At 39.5% G+C, this 21,914-nt stretch overlaps 1 protein-coding gene across 4 annotated transcripts in view; it reads left to right on the top strand.

The window, feature by feature from the left end:
* Positions 1-21,914, top strand: part of LOC140486177 (galactosylgalactosylxylosylprotein 3-beta-glucuronosyltransferase 1-like) — an 86,344-nt gene that overhangs the window by 26,509 nt on the left and 37,921 nt on the right. The window contains exon 1 of one of the 4 annotated variants that reach the window (XM_072584924.1): positions 1,685-1,935. The exons of 2 other annotated variants lie outside the window; for them this stretch is intronic. The gene's annotated coding sequence lies outside the window, so the exon portion shown is untranslated. Of the gene's footprint in view, positions 1-1,684; positions 1,941-21,914 lie in introns of those variants that run through there. One more of the 4 variants, XM_072584923.1, reaches the window with a different exon arrangement.

Below are 21,914 nucleotides of genomic sequence, written 5' to 3'. Positions count from 1 at the left end.
TGGTTTGTTAAATTATATATTCAACATCTTTACCTTTGCATCATCATACATACATACATCCAGAATTTTATAGGAAATGATTACTGGCACTTTAACAGAATCATTTTGGAGAATACATTAAATGAAATCTTTACATTTGCATTCCCACAAAGAGCCTTGAACTCTTTAGAAAGCCTTAGTGTCACGATTTGAAACACAGGGCATCTTTGCAAATCTCAGTAAGAAGAACCCTTATCAATGCACAAAAGTGACCACCTGATTTTCATTTGACTTTGCATTTTCTGGAGAGAACAAAAACAGACCATTTACACAGCACATAATAGCTTTTTGATAATATGGTACTGTTGTTGTGAAGACAGTATTCTTTTTGTTAATCTATGTAGACAAGATGTAAGGTAAAAAGAAATCAAATTTTCACAACAATTTCTTTTCATTTTGCTCAACCATTTTACACAAAGGAATAACTACTTATCTTGACAATCTGTAATAGATTGTGCTTCAAACAAGCACCCACGGTCAAATTTAACAATTTTGAGTCTGGGTCCCAAAAAGGTTATTGTAAGAACTACTATAACAGATTGTGGTGCTGTAATCAAAATGTACGCTTTTTAATGTAATATGTCTTATTAAAAGGGCAAAGAAACCTTCTCAAGGCCTCTCCTATTATCACCAGATAGGATTCCATTGTGTTCATGTGGAGAGATGAATAGGCAAGGGGGAATTAAGATTGCATTTGTTTAATAATTGCTACTTAAGTCAAGGTCAGTTTACCACCAAGTTGTAAGTTACGTCAGGGTGGTGTGACACATTTACATCATTCTGCTAGGCTGAAGATATCACAGCAAAAACCACAAAAATACCCACAATCTAAGAGGTTAAATAGCACTGAGACATCAGCAACATTAGTTTGGTCTGTATTGATTTGGTTTTGATTTACTCTGTGCCCATCTCCATCAGATGGAAGAATGTTGACAATGACGATATATTGCCCTAATATTTCTCTGAGATTCCACCAATGTGCCATCAACTTGATGACATCAATGCACCTGAGAGCTCTTATGATTTATAATTCCCTCAGGGCAGCTCCAAATTCAACACCATGGCTTCATTGGAAAGGAGTCAGAAATTCCACGTAATCAGGGTTGAAGCTGGACTTCATGTGAAGTCACAGCCATTGAGCAGGAGAACTATGAGGAAATTTCCTGCTTTATTTAATTTTGGAGTCTCTGTTACTATTACAATACGTTTTCCATTGAGAAACCCCTACCTTACCTCATAATAAACTAAAATACAAAATGCAATTAATGTCAAAATCAAAGTCAAATAGCTGTGGTATAGAAAATACTTCTCTGAACAATAATTATAGATATCAGAAAACATGTGGAGTCCATTTCACAGCTGGGTCACCAGGCCTTTCAAGCACAATTAACAAAACAATATTCTTTTGTACGGCAAACTATCTTGGTGTCCGTCTAAATTTATAATGATCTTTGCTAATAACAAAAACAATAGAACTATGAATGAATGTGCCCTTGCTCCTACTAGTGATATCATCACTAAAACAGCATGCTGGAGGTATTAGTGTTGAGTCAGTAATCTGTCAATTCAAGTCGCATAAAATAGACTTAAGCTCACAACGATGGTTAGGACTTCAGTCCAGTACTGAGGAATGTGATCTTTCACATAAGGTTTTAAAATATGATATTATTTGATCTTGTAAATGGATGCAAAATATTCTATGGCATTATTTTGAAGAAGAGCAGGAGACTTTTCCCATGTCCTGACAAACATTTATATCTTAACCATCAACGCCAAAATAGATTCTCTGGTCATTATCTCATCGTTTATTTGTGGGATCTTGTTGCATGAAAATTACCTTCCAGATTTCCTGACAACAGTTCAAAAGGACTTCGCTGGAAAGCATTTCAGAATATAGTAAGGTATTTTTCTTGATTTAATCCTATTTAGTCAATAAATTATTATTGGCAGGGCTTGTAAAAAAAATCTAATATGCCTGTGTTAGTTAGCATGCTTTTTAGTTGAGATATTAACCTCTCATTATAAGTTGATAAACAGCTCTGCAAAAGCACCAGACAAAAGATTAGCATGTGAATGTATTAAACATTATCCACTAAGGTTAAAAACAGTAACTTTATGTTTGTAGACTTTTAAAGCGTGGATCTGAGGTAAATTTTATAGATTAAATAAGAGAAAATCCCCACTCATTTAATGGAGTAAACTCGGGACAAGGAGCAATTAATGTGACCTGCTTTGTCATCAGATACAGAATAGAATATCCTTTATTGTCAGATATAGTTCAATTCTCTGCAATTTCTAATAAAAATATACATATTTATGACAACAGTTCAGACTTGGAGTTATTGTTTCATATGTGCAGTTTTTCTGGAACACCATAATTCAGTAAGCATTTTACTTTGGGAAGTAAATTAAACAGAAGCAAATTGATTTTATTTGTTTTTTATTGGAAGAGTGTATCTTTGTCTAGGCCATTACCTAGTTCTAATTGCCCTTGATAAGGCTACGGTTGGCCAGTTTCTTGAATCACTGTAATCTATGGGGTGCAGGCACACTCACAGTATTGTTAATAAGGGAATACCAGGACTTTGACTATCATCAAAGTATGAAAAATAAGCAGCAGCAAAGATTTTTCATACAAATTAATGGGCAGACAATTGTAGTTTTGCATATCTCTTGATATATATGGAATTTATATTGCCCTAAGGAATTTAAAACACCTTTCTGCACCATATTTGTTTCTTGCAAAAGTAACATAAATTAGCACAAAATATCATTTTGTGTATAATTATGATCAGCAGCCCAATAGTGTCACCTCTTTGAATACTGTTTGGGGGTATGATTTCTTTCTTGCCCCATGTTTCACTCTGATTTGCAATCTTCAAATAACGTTTTGAACAAAGCAAGGTATTTATAACGCTCTTGTTTCATTAGTAGGAACATAGTACTAGCAGCCAGTCATGACACAATTCTGACGATCTCTTAATGCTCCTTAAAAAGCTAAGTAACCACTTAATTACAGTTAATGTTTCAACATTCATTAATTCAACCATTGAATATATGGTTCTCAGTATACTCGCTCAGGAATATAAAGAGGATCCTCATTTACCAATGAGCTTATACGTGTTCTCAGGATTTGGAACAGTCTTGTCTTCACTGCTCAAGAATATTTGAAGGATTGCAAGATACGGTTACTTTATTATACCAGACAACCAGCTAAGTCTCTGATATAGACATCATAATTTCTATTAGTTTTATATTTCACTCTGGGTCTAATTTCTGTCACTTTGATCAGAGGGACTTCAATGCACACAATTCTTCTTCATATAATTAGGTTGCTGTGTCTGAAAATAAACTTTGATGTCTCTAACGGAGAGACCCACCATCTCTCTATTATTTCAATGGAAAGGAAAATGGGGAGAGGTGTGTAACAATTGGTTGAGTTGATAACATCTTTTTAATATTGTCACATTTCCCTTTTCATTGTGTGGGGGCAGCAGAAGTTGATGTTAAAGTGTTGTATTTTTTGGTTTGTAGCTCACTGAATCATCGTGAGAGTATCTCAAGAAGGGAGATAAAATAAATGATGCCTTATTCACTTCTGTGAAGATTGTGGTGTTGCTTCAGGTTGTTCCTCTTTTTTGTGCTCTTTGGAACAGCTTTCTTTAGCTGAAGAAACCAATTTGGACATTAACAGTAAAGGAAAATGTATCTGTGTTTTCACTCATGTTCAAGTACCAGCTTTTGCGGGAACACGCATATTCATGTCACTCCACTGACTATTACTTATATTCTCTCTGTAACACTTTTTCATGGCAGGTCAAAGTCCTGTTTCTAAAAGCAAGCTCATAATCCCAATGATCCTAGACATCGATCTTGGTTGTAAATTAATCTGGAATCGTGGCCTGGATTTTTCAGCTCAAAACAAAATGAAGACTGTTGTTGCTGATGTAGACTGAAAGGCAACTTAGCTAAAGCAATGGTGAGGATGAGTATTTCACTTGGAAAGAGGGAGTGCTTTCTCAAAGCTTGGGCCATAGCTTGGCTTTCCGGCATTCTCCCTCTGGGTGAGAAGGAGATATCACATGGCTTGATGTATAAAAAGCACAGAGAGATGTTTTGTCAGAACTACGTTGCTCCACTATCTGTGGTTATGGGTACATATTGAAAAACCATTGGTCAAAACATTCATTCAGGTTTGAGTTTCAGCTAAGTTGGAAGGACTCAATACCTTAACTACAATGCTGCCAGGGCCCAGATTCCGAAGGTCACAGCCCAAACTTGGCACCCACCTTGTTGCCTGGGAAATGGGAGATGGAGCCATTATAGGAAGTATTTCACATGTCTGCAATTCACAAATGAGTCAGTACATTTAAATGTGAATCTAACTTGGTTCAGAAACAACTTTCATCACTGTTCTGAATTACGACTCGTGTGGACTTTCAATGGTTGAAAGAAAGATATAACCTACCAGAGCTCTTTAGAGAGGTCAGGTACCCTTTGTGAAAGGGCAGGTTCTCTTAGTTGGAGTTTTAACAGTAGACATTAAGGTGGGACAGTCGATAATGTGTCATTTAAATTCTGCACTTGGAATTTTGAAAACAAAAGCCTTCGATGACTTGCAGTTATAAAAATGCTTGCAGTTTTAATAAATGTTTGCTAAGATAAGTCTGAAGATCATTATTATTTGTGTTGCCTGTCTGCTTACACAATCTGTAATAGTTACAGTGAAGGGGAGGGGACTGTAAATTCACTGTCTATATGAGAATTTTAAGTGGTTATAAAAATATTTTGAATACACACATTTGTTTTTATAAGAAATTAATTACTTGAAAGGACTTACCTATTGGATGGACATTTTATCAATTAGTGATTTATTTTCAAATTAGTGAAGAAGGCAACAGTTGCTCAGGACTTTATTTTCTCTCATTTCAGAATGGCTCCTGATCTCTGCCCATAATGGATATTGGATGAGGCAGCATAGATGGCGTAAGGGATTGTGATGGCACTAAGTTGATAGGGGCTATAAATGACTATGAAGAGGAGAGAGGGTGAGGGTGGGGTTCGCTTGGGTGCTATGAGTTGGCACAAAATACACAAAGCAACACAGAATTGTCACGAAGGAGGTCACTTAGTCCAATGTATGTGTCCAGCTTTGCAAATGAGCAACCCATCAAATGCTATTTCCTGACCGATATGTCATAATCTTACACATTATTCTTGTTCAGTGAATGGTCCCTTTTCCTTTTGAATGCCTTGACTGAATCTCCACTCTTGCTTAGGCAGTCCATTCTAGATGTTAACCACTCTGTGAGTGAATATTCTTCCTCATGCTGTTACTGTTACTTTGCTAATTATTCTATGCTGTCATCCTTTTGATTAGGGCGGCACGGTGGCACAGTGGTTAGCACTGCTGCCTCACAGCGCCAGAGACCCGGGTTCAATTCCCACCTCAGGCGACTCTCTGTGTGGAGTTTGCACATTCTCCAGTGTCTGCGTGGGTTTCCTCCGGGTGCTCCGGTTTCCTCCCACACTCCAAAGATGTGCAGGTCAGGTGAATTGGCCATGCTAAATTGCCCATAGTATTAGGTAAAGGGGTATGGGTAGATGTAGGGGTATGGGTGGGTTGTGCTTCGGCGGGGCGGTGTGGACTTGTTGGGCCGAAGGGCCTGTTTCCACACTGTAAGTAATCTAATCTAATCTAATCTAATCTGTACATGCATGGAAACCATCTCTCCCTATCTACTCTGTCCAGATCCCTCATGATTCTGAATACTTCTATCAAATTTCCTCTCAATTTTCTCTGCTCCAAAGTAGGCAGTTCCCAATTTCTCAAAACCATCTTCATAACTGAAATTCATTGCCCTTGGAAACATTCTCATGAATCTTTTCTTCACTGTCTCCAGTACCTTCACATGCTTCATAAAGTGTCACACCCAGAAATATACACAATATTCTAACTGTGGTTAGACTAGTGCATCATCAAAAAAACTTCCTTGCTCTTGTACTATGTGTCCTTATATGTTAAGCCTAGGAAGCCATATGCTTTCTTAATCATGGTCTTAATCTGTCATCTACAATAATCTATGCACAAAAACAGCTTGGACCCTCTGCTGTCTGTTGCCATGGGGGCTGTAAATGGTTATGGAGTAAGTGATGGGTCAAGGATTGTAATCCCAGGGCACCAAGGTAGGCCTTAAGACAGCCCACCTTGGCATTAGTTAGTACTTGGAGTCATAGAGATGTACAGTATAGAAACAAACCCTTTGAACTAACCCATCCATGTTGACCAGGTATCATAAATTAAGCTGGTCCCATTTGCCAGCATTTGGCATATAGCCCTCTAAACCTTTTCTATTCATATACCCAATCCATATGCCTTTCGACAGAGGGCGAAAAACATTGACCTTCTACCCACAATGCTGTGCATTCCTGTAGATGGCAGAGACTGCACTGATGTGGATGGCATTGATGGTGTGGTCTCCATTGCTGTCCCACATTTGCACCAAACCCATCCAAGAGGAACTATATCCCCCTGCTAGTGAAGCAGGCTACAAAACTCCCCCTGTCTACCAGAGCAACTCTGGGCTGACAGATATTGTCCAGATGCCCACCTGGCTTTTAAAGATGTTATAGGTGCATAGAATGGTGTGCTGGAAGATGGTACATAGAATCCGAGGTGATGCCATAAGGACCAGGTGGGTAGGGCTTGGTAAGATGGGTCAGAGATCTCACAAGGCCTTGTAGCAAAAATGCTTCCAAAAGACCTGAATAAAACAAAACTTAGCCAAAAACATAAGATTCACTCCTAGAAATTTGTCGACTTCTATTTTGATCATGGCTGAGATTCCACTGTTTTCTGGGATAGAAAATTCCAAAGAGTTGGACCCTTTGAGTGAAGAAAATCCTCCTCATCTCCATCCTAAATTGGCTGCTCCTTATCCTGAGATGGAGTCTCCTTCTTCTAAACACTTCTGCTGCTTATAGTGTTATTAGCAACTGTCCATATGCAATACTGAACTTGTTTGCGTTAATGTTCTAGAATGTAAAGACACATCCTTTACAATTTCCTATCATGTGTTAGGTTAGTGAATTGCTCTTCTAGATATCAAAGATACAAAGATAGTATTTTTTTTCACCCTATGATCAGTATGTCCTTGCCTGTGGTCTGCCAGTACTGCTCACAAACAAAGCTTTTCACTATACTTAGGTACACATGACAATAAATCAAATCAAGTAATCGCTTATTTGCCACACAACAAAATATTTAACTGATTACTAATTGTGTGAGCCAGTAAACACCTCTTACACTAATTGGAGTTGAAATGACATTGGCTTCCAAAGCAAACTAATTGTATCTTTGGAGGAATTTTATAACTGAATAATGAAAAGTTGTATGAATTTTCATTCATTGATCTCACAGTCCACTAAGTCGTTTTCTTCAGAAGATGTCTCAACCTCACAATACAGCAGCTTTAAACATATTTGGGCTTCTGTACTTAACACATTTTAGTTATTTATTACAAACAGAATGTGTTTACCACAGATTACATGTTTTTCTTCAGTTCCCTTCTAGTTCCTTTTGACTCACTGAGGAGTACATTAGATTGTGGACAAATTGATTTTCAATCCCTCTTTCACCAAGTAGAGATTTGCCTTTTCTGTCTCTGAGATGGTTTTCCCTTTTTCCTTTGAAGAAGGGAATTTGCTGAGACAGAGAGAGAACAGATAGTTAATCCCAATGTCCTTTTACTTTTCTGCTCGCAGAAGATGGGGCGAGAGGTGGTTTCTCCTCATCAATCTGGACGTTTCTGCTGTTTTGTCCAAACCTAAAGTTGTCAGCACTCACCCGGCAATCAACCAAGAAATTATGAGTGTGCTGAGTATTCACAAACACATACAACTGGTTCTGGTTGGAGAACAATTGAAAGTCTTTCACTGACACCCTCGACACACAGCCATTGAGCATAGCCTCCCCACCCCTTGAATAAGAGCATGCTATAGAAATAACTCCTAACAAATTTTGATAAATCGTGTTTTAATTTAAAAACTAATGTCTTATTCCCCTGTTCCATGGTTTAAAGCAATATGTTTTTTTCCCCCATTTTGCATGCACAGTCCAAAAAAAGTGGTGTTTACAAGTGCCATGAGGAAGAATAAATGATGAGGGTGATTGATGATACTGAATAAATTAGAAGTCTTTAATATTCCAGGTGAACAACATACAATTTGTGTCAAATTCGGTATTTGCCTGGACTAATAAGTAAAATGACCAGGTAATTCAGGACACATAATTTGATGATTTCTCACAATTTGTGAAAATGTAGCAATCTCTGTTTAAATGTGGGAGAGAGAATTGCTTTTAATATATCAAATGACGTAAAAACTTTAGTATGTAGGTGTGGGACTGAAATCTGCTGAGTGAAATATCATAGCATTGCAGGAATGGAACTGAGCAAATGCTGACAGTGACAGCTGATAGCTATCGATTTGCTCCTGCAGCACTGTGAAATTTAAATGGATCTCTCCTCCTCTTTTGATTGTTGCCCTCCTACAGACTATGCACTCATTTTTCATTCTCAGTTTAAAGGTATTCAATAGATAAATGTTAAGATTTAAACTGCCTTGTGTTGTTTAAGAAATAAACCATTCAGACTGACAGCAGCTGCAAAAGTAATTTGTATCAACTGGAAGTGCTCTTTTGAATACGAGGAAGTGCTGTTTTCAAACTTATGTTGAGGAGATTACTGGTCCAGGGGAACTACTGGCACCTTAATTCATTTTCATCACCTTAATGCATGTTTGCAAATTGTTGCCTAAGCCTCACTTTGTAAGGCAGGTTGGAAAAGACTCTATGACTCCAATTACTTATTTTACAATGAATAGCAGGACATGTTGTTTTCCTTTAACAACCATTGTCCTGTTAGCAAAGTCACATTTCACCCCCAAGTTATACACTTAGAAGCTACATATTCCAACAATGTAATTAAGGCTGCCATTGATTACGTAGAATGCCTGGCATGTTTCTTTTATTGTTTGAGCTAAATCTTAGATTGATTGATTGTGTTTGCTAGTGGTAAATGCACAGTGTTCAGGTACATTCAAGAAATGGACTGCTTGGAGGCGAAAGGTTTTTAGCTTAGAAAGACGTCATGTGAGAGCACAGGGTTGGTTGGCCAAAGGACATACTCCTGTATTATTCTTTATTCTTTGAAAAGATCTCAAATTAAGCAGTCTGATCAAGAAATTGTAAAAGCTTCAACAGAAATACTGCACCTCACTGGACATGAATCATCAGTTCAATCTTAATATTTGCTGCTTAGGATGGAAACTCAGTTCCCAGAGCCAAAAAAAAACCCTTCTCTTCATTAGAGCCAGAAACAATAACTACACCAAGTGTCTCAATATCCTGTGTAGCACCGACCTGATAAAAGTGTGACAATTGTGCAGTGTGGCTCTTATGAGCTCTGTATCACGACATAAGTCTATGGTGTCCAATATTTCACATTTGAGAAAGTAGAGGTTTGAAATAAGATAAGCATTCAATGGGAAGAACTTTCTGGCAATGATCAAATATTGACTTATGTTTAAACGTAACATATGAAGATGAAGCTATGCATTTGTCATGAACCAGCATTTATAATGGCTGTGACAGTCTCAGTTATTTGACCTACATCCTGCAAATTGGCTGGAAGGTAACTCCAGGGAAAGAAATTATCTGCTAAAGTGAGCAATTAATCACGTTGTGAGTCTTTATCTAGATCCTTATCAACTTTGTCAGAAGCATATTATTAAATTACATATTATATAGAGAAGTCACAAAGGATATGAACTGATTGCCAAAGTGAGTTAAGATACTGTCTTTTCACTTCTGGGAAGCCAGCAAAGATTGATGGAGATTAGTAGAAAAGGTTTTAATTGAAAATAGCTTTATAGGCATGATCCAATTAATATCAGGAGCAGGGATATGACACAGCACTGCCACTAATTAAACATTAATTGCTTTAAATTGACAATTTCAGCCAGAAGAGCCCTAAGGATGACCGAAACAATTTTCTATGTTTATTTTGAGGTTGAGCTTGAGAAAGGGATCTTCAACACAAGCTATGTCTGTGTAAAAATGCCAACTGTTGCAGAAACAGAAATTCATCCCAAGGAAGAAAGAAATTACATACGGAAGAATGAGGCAAACATGGATGACAAGAGATGTCAGGGACAGCATACGAAGTTCACAGCACAGAATCAGATAAATAAGTTGTTGTTTTAAGTCTGTCCAAGAGAAAGGCTGCAGTAGTGAGTACAATGGATTCTCTCTTAATTATATGTTTTTGGAGATAAGTCTCTTGATTAAACGTAAAAATAAGCCATAGCTATTAATTTAACCTGGGGCAGTGTTTGTAGAGGAATAAGACGGTGTTATTTTCTGGGTCTGTAGATTGTGAAGGAGCAAAAATGGCCTTTGCAGTGATATGTACTTCTTGTCAGATGTGGGAGTTTAAAGAGAGTTTAAGGGTTACTGCGGATTATATCTGCCATAAATGCTGTTGGATGCGAACCTTATCAGATCGAGTGGATCGGTTGGAGAGACAGATAGAAGCGATCAGGAATTTACAACAGCAACAGTATGTTATGGATGGCAGTTATAGGAAGGGGGGAAAGTCTCAGATACAGTCACATAGATGGATTAACTCCAGGAAGGGTGAGAGAGGTCGGCACCCAGGGCAGGAGTCTTTTATGGATAGGCCCATTTCAATCAGGTATGCTGTTTTGGAAAATATAGGGGTGATGGATTCTCAGGGGAACGTAGCACGAACAGCCAAGTTTCTGGTATTGAGACTGGCTCTAATGCAACAAGGGGTACGTCGGCTTCCAAGAGATCAATTGTGTTAGGGGATACTGTAGTCAGAGGTATGGACAGACGTTTCTGTGGCCAGCAGAGAAAGAGCAGAATGGTTTGTTGTTTCCCTGGTGCCAGGATCAAGGATGTCTCCGAGAGGGTGCAGAATGTTCTCACAGGGGAGAGGGGCCAGCAGGAGGTCATTGTCCACAATGGAACCAACGACATTGGAAAGGAAAAGGTTGAGACTCTGAAGGGAGGTTACAGAGAGTTAGGCAGAAATTTAAAAAGGAAGTCCTCAAGGGTAGTAATATCTGGATTACTCCCAGTGCTACGAGCTAGTAAGGGCAGGAATAGGAGGATACAGCAGATGAATGCATGGCTGAGGAGCTGGTGTATGGGAGAAGGATTCACATTTTTTGATCATTGGAATCTCTTTTGGGGTAGAAGTGACCTGTACAAGGACGGATTGCACCCAAATTGGAAGGGGACTAATAACTTGCAGGGAAATTTGCTTGAACTGCTTGGGAGGATTTAAACTAGTAAGGTGGGGAGTGGGACCCAGGGAGATAGTGAGGAAAGAGATGGGTACAGCTGAGAACAGAAGTGAGTCAAACAGTCAGGGCAGGTAGGGACAAGGTAGGACTAATGAATTGAACTGCATTTATTTTAATGCAAGGGGCCTAACAGGGAAGGCAGATGAACTCAGGGCATAGGTAGGAACATGGGACTGGGATATCATAGCAATTACGGAAACATGGCTCAGGGATGGGCAGGACTGGCAGCTTAATGTTCCAGGATACAAATACTACAGGAAGGATAGAAAGGGAGGCAAGAGAGGAGAGGGAGTGGCATTTTTGATAAGGGATAGCATTACAGCTATCTGTAAGAATAATAGGGTGGTTATGGTAGGGGATTTTAACTTTCCAAACATTGACTGAGACTGCCATAGTGTTAAAAGTTTACATGGAGAGGAATTTCTTAAGTGTGTACAAGACAATTTTCTGATTCAGTATGTGGATGTACCTACTAGAGAAGGTGCAAAACTTGCCCTTCTCTTGGGAAATAAGGCAGGGCAGGTGACTGAGGTGTCAGTGAGGGAGCACTTTGGGGCCAGTGACCATAATTCTATTTGTTTTAAAATAGTGATGGAAAAGGATAGACCAGATCTAAAAGTTGAAGTTCTAAATTGGAGAAAGGCCAATTTTGACAGTATTAGGCAAGAACTTTTGAAAGCTGATTGGAGGCAGATGTTCGCAGGTAAAGGGACGGCTGGAAAATGGGAAGGCCTCAGAAATGAGATAACAAAATCCAGAGAAAGTATATTCCTGTCAGGCTGAAAGGGAAGTCTGGTAGGTATATGGAATGCTGGATGACCAAATAAATTGAGAGTTTGGTTAAGAAAAGGAAGGAAGCATATGTCAGGTATAGGCAGGATAGATCGAGTGAATACTTAGAAGAGAATAAAGAAAGTAGAAGTATACTTAAGAGGGAAATCAGGAGGCAAAACGGGGACATGAAATAGCTTTGGCAAATAGAATTAAGGAGAATCCAAAGGGTTTTTACAAATATATTAAGGACAAAAGGGTAACTAGAGAGAGAATAGGGTCCCTCAAAGATCAGCAAGGCGGCCTTTGTGTGGAGCCACAGAAAATGGGGGAGATACTAAATGAATATTTTGCATCAGTATTTACTGTGGAAAAGGATAAGGAAGATTTGGACTGGAGGGAAATAGATCGTGACATCATGCAAAATGTCCAGATTACACAGGAGGAAGTGCTGGAGGTCTTGAAACTTTTAAAAGTGGATAAATCCCCAAGACCTGATCAGGTGTACGTGAGAACTCTGTGGGAAGCTAGAGAAGTGATTACTGGGCCTCTTGCTGAGATATTTGTATCATCGATAGTCATAGGTGAGGTGCCGGAAAACTGGAGGTTGGCAAACGTAGTGCCACTGTTTAAGAAAGGTGGTAAAGACAAGCCAGGGAAATATAGACCGGTGAGCCTGACCTCGGTGGTGGGCAAGTTGTTGGAGGGAATCCTGAAGGACAGGATGTACATGTATTTGGAAAGGCAAGGACTGATTTGGGATAGTCAACATGGCTTTGTGCGTGGGAAATCATGTCTCACAAACTTGATTGAGTTTTTTGAAGAAGTAACAAAGATGATTGATGAGGGCAGAGCAGTAGATGTGATCTATATGGACTTCAGTAAGGCGTTCGACAAGGTTCCCCATGGAAGACTGATTAGCAAGGTTAGATCTCATGGAATACAGAGAGAACTAGCCATTTGGATACAGAACTGGCTCAAAGGTAGAAGACAGAGGGTGGTGGTGGAGGGTTGTTTTTCAGACTGGAGGCCTGTGACCAGTGGAGTGCCACAAGGATCGGTGCTGGGCCCTCTACCTTTTGTCATTTTCATAAATGATTTGGATGCGAGCATAAGAGGTACAGTTAGTAAGTTTGCGGATGACACCAAAATTGGAGGTGTAGTGGACAGCGAAGAGGGTTACCTCAGATTTCAACAGGATCTGGACCAGATAGGCCAATGGGCTGAGGAGTGGCAGATGGAGTTTAATTCAGATAAATACGAGGTGCTGCATTTTGGGAAAGCAAATCTTAGCAGGACTTATACACTTAATGGTAAGGTCCTAGGGAGTGTTGCTGAACAGAGACCTTACAGTGCAGATTCATAGCTCCTTGAAAGTGGAGTCGCAGGTAGATAGGATAGTGAAGAAAGCGTTTGGTATGCTTTCCTTTATTGGTCAGAGTAGAGTACAGGAGTTGGGAGGTCACGTTGCGGCTGTACAGGACATTGGTTAGGCCACTGTTGGAATATTGCGTGCAATTCTAGTCTCCTTCCTATCGGAATGATATTGTGAAACTTGAAAGGGTTCAGAAAAGATTTACAAGGATGTTGCCAGCGTTGGAGGATCTGAGCTACAGGTAGAGGCTGAACAGGCTGGGGCTGTTTTCCCTGGAGCGTCGGAGGCTGAGGGGTGACCATATAGAGGTTTACAAAATTATAAGGGGCATGGATAGGATAAATAGGCAAAGTCTTTTCCCTGGGGTCGGGGAGTCCAGAACTAGAGGGCATAGGTTTAGGGTGAGAGGAGAAAGATATAAAAGAGACCTAAGGGGCAACTTTTTCACGAAGAGGGTGGTACGTGTATGGAATGAGCTGCTAGAGGATGTGCTGGAGGCTGATACAATTGCAACATTTAAGAGGCATTTGGTTGGGTATATGAATAGGAAGGGTTTGGAGGGATATGGGCCGGGCGCTGGCAGGTGGGACTAGATTGGGTTGGGATAACTGGTCGGCATGGACGGGTTGGACCGAAGCGTCTGTTTCCATGCTGTACATCTCTGTGACTCTATAAACGCAAATCGTAGGAAGCCAGGGGATTTGGAATCCTTTATAAATCAGATTAAAAAAACAAAAAAAGAAGCAACAAGGAGGGAGAAGGTGAAAAATGAAGACAAGCTAGCTCGTAAGATAGAAGAAAATTGCAAGAGTTTTTTTAGATCTATAAAAGGTAAGAGTAGACTTTGAACTGCTAAAAGGTCAGGCTAAAGAAATTATAATGGGGGACAAAGAAATGGCAGAGGCAGTTAGTAGATACTTTGGATTAGTTTTCACAGTAGAAGACATCAGCAACATACTAGAACTTCAAGAGTGTCAAGGGGCAGAGGTAGTAGTCGTGACCATCACTAAGGAGATGGTGCTGAGGAAGCTAAAAGGTTTGAAGTGGATAAATCACCCAGATCAGGTCAACTACACCACACAGTTCTGGAGAAGGTATCTGAGGAGGTTGTGGAGTCATTGGTGGTGATCTTTCAGAAATCACTGCAGTCAGAAAAGGTCCTAAAGGGCTAGCAAATTGCTAATGTAACACCCCAGTTTAAGAAGGGACAGAGGCAGAAGATAGGTAATTATAGGTGAGTTAGCCTGATCTTGGTCATTGGTAAGATTTTAGAGTCCATTAAGAATGAGATTGCGGAGTACTTGGAAGTGCATGGTAAACTAAGGCTGAGTCAGCACGGCTTTGTCAGGAGAAGGTCTCACCTGACAAATATGTTAGAATTCTTTGAGGAGATAATGAGAAAGTGAGACAATGGAGAGCCAGTGGATGTGAACTATTTGGATTTCCAGAAGGCCTTTGATAAGGCACCACACTGGAGGCTGCTTAGTAAGACAAGAGCCCATGGTGTTAGGGGCAAGGTACTGGCATGGATACAGAATTGCTTGACTGGCCGAAGGCAGCGATTAGGGATAAAGGGGAGAACTGTCATTCAGCTTGGCCAAGCAGTAGGCTGACATATTCATACTCATGGCATGATATTTAACACACAATGCCCAGTTAATACCATCACCATCACTGAGCATGTTGTTCTACTGGCAGGACAGATCCAGCAAAGTTGTTGGCACAGTGGCATAAAGTTGGGAGGGAGTTGCCCTGGAAATCCTCAACGTTGACTCCATGTCTTATGGCATCAGGTTAAATATTGGTGAGCAAACCCCTTTCTAATTATCACCTAGCACACCTCACCCCACCAGCCCCTTGGCTGATGAATCAGTACTGAATCAGTACTCCTCCATGTTGAACAATATTTTGAGGAAGCACTGGGGGTGACAAGGACACAAAATGTAATCAATGTCCACCATCAAAAGTGGCTCGACAGCAGCATTACTGGTTGAGCTGGTCAGGTCCTAAAGGACATAGCTGCTAGACTGGGTCTGCAGCAGATGGTGAGGGAACCAACAAGAAGGAAAAACATACCTGATCTCATCATCTATGCCTTCCATGCATGCATCTGACCATGAGAATATTAATAGAGAGACTGCTGCTCAGTCCTTGTGGAGAGTAACCCTTGTCTTCATGTTGAAGAACCACTCCATCATGTTGTGTGGAACTACCATTCTATTAAATGGGACAGACTCAGAAGAGATTTTGCATTTGAAGACTGGCATTCTTGAGGCATTGTGAGCCACTGACAGCAGCAGAATTCTACACTATCATAATCTGCAACTTCGCGGCTCCGATTATCGCCCACTCCACCCTTAACATCAATCTGGGGAAAAGTTTGGGCGCAGACAACAATGGAGACAACAATGATTTTAGTTTTGTTTGTGACCAATATTTGTTCTTGTGAGCCATGTATATTTGGTAGCTTGGATATCTTGTAGCTGCAAATGATAATGCATGGAATTTTCTTTTATGACATGGGGAATTTTGGAGAGATACACATACACATACCATACTACCTGGCTTGCCATTGCCAGATACACTTGACTTTGGTTTAGTAACAGCTCTGGGAAAGGAGTAAAAAATAGTGTCATGGTTGCATTTGTCTTTTATCTCCCTTCTCTTCCTGTTCTTTTCTGTTTACTGAACAATCGTAATTGACATGGAATTTAAAGTTCAGGTACTGGATGTACAGTTACAAACCATTTATCAGCTTTCAATGTGAAATACCAACCTTGTATAGTGTAGAGTGATTTGTCAGATTAATTGGCTGATCCCTCCAAAAACCAACTTTATGTTAATGACTCAGATATTTACAGCACAAAAGCAGGCCATTCAACCATCAAGTCCATCCAGTCCATGGCAATCTGATTGCACTCAACCCACTTTCCAGCTCTTGGCCTGTAGCCTTGCATGTCTTAGAGTCATAGAGATCCACAGCATAATAAAAGCCTATTGTGTCCACACCAGTCCAAAACAACCACCTAACTATTCTAATCCTTCTTTCCATAACTTGGCCCATGGCCTTGCATACCCTGGCATCTCAAGTGTACGTCTAAATACTTCTTAAATGTTGTGAGGGTTTCTGCCTCTCCCACCATTATAGTCAGTGAGTTCCAGAATCCCACCACCCTCTGGGTGAAAAAAAATCTTCCTCACATCTCCTCTAAACCTTCTGCCCTCACCTCAAATCTACAGTCCTGCTCACCGATCCCTCACTGATCCTTCGTGTTCACCCGATCTATGCTTGCGATGATTTTACATATTTAAATCATGTCCCATCTCAATTTTCACTGCCCTGAGGAAAACAACCTTAGTCTGTCCAATCTTTGTTCATAACTGAAACTCTCCAGCCCTGGCAACATCCTGGTAAATCCCTCTGCACCCTCACCAGTGCTACCACTTCCTTCCTATAATGTGGATTCCAGAACTGGACACAATATGCTAGCTGAGGCCTAACCAACTTTTAATACAGTTCCAGCATCATTTCCCTGCTACAGCTAATAAAGGCTTTCTTAATCACTTTACCCACCTGTCTCGATACCTTAAGGCACCAGTGTACATGCACACCAAGGACCCTTAGATCCTCGGTGCTTCTCAGGGTCCTGTTGTTCATGATGTATTCCCTTGCTTTGTTTGTCCTTCCCAAATGCATCACCTCACACTTATGCAAAGCCCACCTGACCAGCCCGTGTATATGATGACGTAAGTGAATATCTAAATATTGTTCAAATGTCATGAACGTTTCTAACTCAACCATCCTTTCAGGCAGTAATTTCAAACTCCGATCAGCTTCTGGATGAAAGCAATTCTCCTCAACTCTACTCTTAGCCTTCTACCTCTTACCTTAAATCTATGAACACTGTTTATTGGCCCTAATGGAAAAGATGCTTTCTTACCCACTATCTAAGCCTCTCATAATCCTATACACATCTATCAGGTCCTCTCTCAACCTTCTCTACAATAAGTAAAACAACCCCAACCTCTCCATTAGCTCAGACTCTCTAGCCCAGGCTACACCCTCATGAACCTCCTTTGTTTCTACTTTTGTGCAACCACATCCTTCTTACAATGTGATGACCAGAACTGCAAACAGTGCTCTAGCCTAACCAACATTTATATAATTCCAGCAGAACCTCCCTGCTTTTGTATTTTATACTTCAGCTAAGTGAAGCAAGTATCCTATATATCTTCTTAATCACCTTATCTACCTACCTTGCTACCTTCAGGGATCGAAGGATATACACAGTAAGTTCCCACAGCTTTTAATACTTTCCAGGTCTTCCAATTCATAGTATAATCCATTATCTTGTTAGCCCTCCTAAAGAGCATTTCCTCATACTTCTTTGGGTTGAATTCCATTTGCCACAGCTCTGATCAATCCATTGATATCCTCCTGCAGGTTAAGGCTATGGTCTTCACTATTCCCTTGCCTACCAATCTTTACTTCTATGGCAAACTGCTTGATCATACTCCCAACATTTAAGGTGAAATTATTAATGTACTCCACAAACAATAAGGACTTCAGCACTGATCCCTGTGAAACCCTCCAGTCATATAAACATCTATTTTTACCCTCTATTTCTCCTTTTCAGCCAATTTTGGATCCAATGTGCCATTTTGCCGTGGATCCCATGGGTCTTACTTGCTTAACCTGTCTGCCACGAAGGACCTTATCAAAAGCTTTGCAAAAATCCATGTCAGCCACATCAAATGCATGACCCTCATCAACACTCCTGGTTATCTCCTCAAAAAATTCAATCACATGTCAAACATGATTTGCTCTTTTCTCGCTAAACGATTGAATGTAAAGTGATTTAGCTTCTTACAGTTAGACCTCTGTTTATCCAATGATAGATATTGTTTCTTTCTTTTGTGTGGTATTCACCACTATAATTACACCCTGACATCGGGACTTAATGTTCCTATTCATTTTTTTCCAACATGTTGTTCTCATTTGGCCTATAATGTTTCTCAGCATAATGCAAAACTTTGTTTGTCTGGCATTAATACACTCTAGCTGTTAACTGACAATCTCAGAACTTCGGACCATGTTGATAGCTTTCTTCAGAGTAGGCTTCTTCTTGCTCAGCAGCCCTGCTTTTGCCACAGGATCGCATGCCTAAGACAATTCTAACTCTGGGAACACAGGAACGGGATTGAGCCATTCGCCTCTCAAGTTTGTTCAACCATTCAATGGCTGACCTGCAGCCTAACTCCATACACCAGCTTTTGGCCCACATCCTGTGATACCTTTGCTTAACAAAAATTAATCTATCCCAGATTTAAACTTAACAACTGATCCACAACCACTACCATTTGTGGAATAGAGTTGAAAATGTCTATGCCCTTTCTGTGTAGAAATGCTTTCTAATATATCTCCTGAAAGTCTGGACCGAATTCTCAATCTATGGCCCCTAGCTCTACAATCCACAACCAGTAGAAATAATTTATTTTTATCCACCCTGCCTCTTCCTACTAACATCTTGAAGACTTCAATTAGATCATCCCTTAATCTTCTGAAGTCTAGGGAAAACAGAAAAGAGCTCCTGACCGTATTATAGCCTTAATTCAAACATGGACAAATGAGCTGAATTCTGGAGGTGAGGTGAGAGTGACAGCCTTTGACATCAAGGCCACATTCAACCAAGAGTGACATCAAAGAGCTGTAGCAAAACTAGAATCAATGTAAATCAGGAGGCAAACTCTTTGCTGGTTGAAGTCATACCTGGCACATAGGAAAATGATTTTGGTTGTTGAGGGTAAATAATCTCAGCTCGAAGACATCTCTGCAGGAGTTCCTCAGGGTAGTTGGGCCTCCTAGGCCCAAACATCTTCAGTTGCTTCACTAATGACCTTCTGACTACCAAAAAGTCAGAAGTGGGGATCTTATGCACAATATTGAGCTCCATTTGTAACTCCTCAAATACTGAAGCAGTCCATGTTCAAATGCAACAAGATCTGGACAATATCCTGATTTAGGCTGACAAGTGGCAAGAAACATTCACACCCATAAATGCCAAGCAATTTATTGTCACGTGTACTTAAATACAGTGAAAAGCTTTGTTTGCGAGCAGTACAAGCAGATCATAGTAGTCAAGGACACACAGATCATAAGGTGGAAAAACATACACAGAGTAAGGCATACAGGTTTCACTGCATAGGTGAGGCAAGATCATTTACTGATGTTACCATCATTGAATCCCCATTTTCAATATCCTATATAAGATAATTTACATTTCTGAGATGAATTTATCTACTGATTACAGAGAAGTGTCAAAAATAATAATTGGAAGAGACCTTTTATATCTGTGAATATTGCTTTTGGTCATTATTTATAATTGTATTTAGAAATTACTTGATTGTGGTTTTATAGTATTTAAATGTTGTGGAAGTAAAGGTCCCCAAGTCTTCTGCTAAACTGGAGAAGCTTAGAATTAAATTCCTGTAATTTTAAGATGAAATGTTAACATCAGCGCACACAATAAACCATGAAATCAAAATTGGAAACCTGGAAAAATACAAAGGCCTCGATTCTTGCTACTGAGGCTGATGGCTCAACTGAAGAAATTTTATCACGTTCACTTTGTTAGAAACCCTCTTTATGCATACCTTGCTGAGACCTCAGACTCATAAAATAATTAACACTAAGAGTCCTATTTATACAGATGCAGAGAACTGTAGGTTTGAAATTCTTTGGCGATTATATCAAGTTGGTTTTTCTGGGAACCCTTTTGTCAATGTCTCAATATTACACAAGGGTGAGAGTGTAATGCACGATTATTGACATTTTAATTGTTTGATTGACATTTTTAGAACAGTTTAACATATACATTATTGTAATTGGAATCATTACTGTATATAGAGTGAATGAGCATGGAATGATCATAAGCTAGCATGAAGGTATATGAGACACCATTGAGCCGGTTGGAGGCACATGTTGGCATTGCTTAGAGAGGGTAAGAGGTATAAAGTTAGTACTTTTGAACTTAGATTTCAAAAGACACCTGAATCCAGATTGTGGAACACAATTCCACTCAAATCCATGAATGGAAAAGCTAGCCCAACTCCACAAACATTCAGAAAAGCTAGGAGATACCAGGTTCACAGTGGAGCTGTGTAGGTTATACCTTTATCCTTCATGAAAGAAAAATAAGGGTGTCAGGAATGAGGTTTGAAGCCTTGGAATCAGATCCTGCCAACCATTTTAAATCACACCAGAGTTGTTCTGACTCCATGAAAATCCATTCCTCGAAAAGATTGGGAGCAACCCAAAAATAAACCAAAGTTAATATTTCAGATGTGGATCCTTCATCAAAACTGGTGCTGAATTGATTGGTAACCATTTGAGACAATAAAATCAATAACCACAGTTTTTATTGCTTCTGCAAATGCTTATTATCTTCACTTTGAAAGACTCCCAACCTGCCCAAAACAGCACATCATTGCCATCCATCATGTAAACAGCAAAATCTCATACTTATATAAGTTAAAGAGTGTTATGCAAATAGGAAAACTATGTTTTTATTGGCAGAATGTAAGATGAAAAATTTGGAAGATTCAGAATAAACCACATTATTAACCCAGTGTTATATCCTACAGCAAACAATATTTTTCCTGATGAAGTATCTGTTGTAGGCAGTAGACAAACCAAAATTAATGAACCAAATAAGGACATGAACTTGGCTTGATTCCATACATATGCAAGAATTTTTGAGAGTGTCATGCAGCAAAGGATAACTATTAAAATTAACTCAAGCGATGCCAAATGACAAGGTTGGATTGTTTAAGTACAATAATTACAGTCTTCTGTCTTCTGCTGATGAAGTTACAACTGATTTGCTGAATACTGAAGTCCACCTCTACTATCTCTGACAAAGTGAATATCAAAAAGGTCAAGTTTGTATTTATTCAACAAAAGCAAATAACATTTTTTCATTCATGTAACCAAGTCTATGATTTAAGATTTACATATCCATTGTTATTTGTGTTTTTTAAAAATTAAATGCCAGAGTTAAAGAAATAGAATGTAATTTAGCAATTTCATAATATATGCAAATGAAGAATATATCTCACAAAAGGCAAACTGACTGGTTTGCCTTGTTAAATGTTAGAGCACTTGTGCAAACTAAAATCTCATTTCAAGTGTAATGTTTCCTGAATGGAATAATTCACCTTACTTATTAGAATATCTACAGTGTGGAAGCAGGCCCTTTGGCCTAACAGGGCCATATTGACCCCTCCAAAGAGTAACCCAACCAAACCCATTCCCCCATCCTATATTTAACCCTGATGA

Source organism: Chiloscyllium punctatum, chromosome 15 (genome assembly GCF_047496795.1).
Source record: "Chiloscyllium punctatum isolate Juve2018m chromosome 15, sChiPun1.3, whole genome shotgun sequence".
In the NCBI taxonomy this organism is placed as follows: Eukaryota; Metazoa; Chordata; class Chondrichthyes; order Orectolobiformes; family Hemiscylliidae; genus Chiloscyllium; species Chiloscyllium punctatum.
Note: the sequence above shows the minus strand (reverse complement) of the source record. Positions and strands in the feature narration are given on the sequence as shown.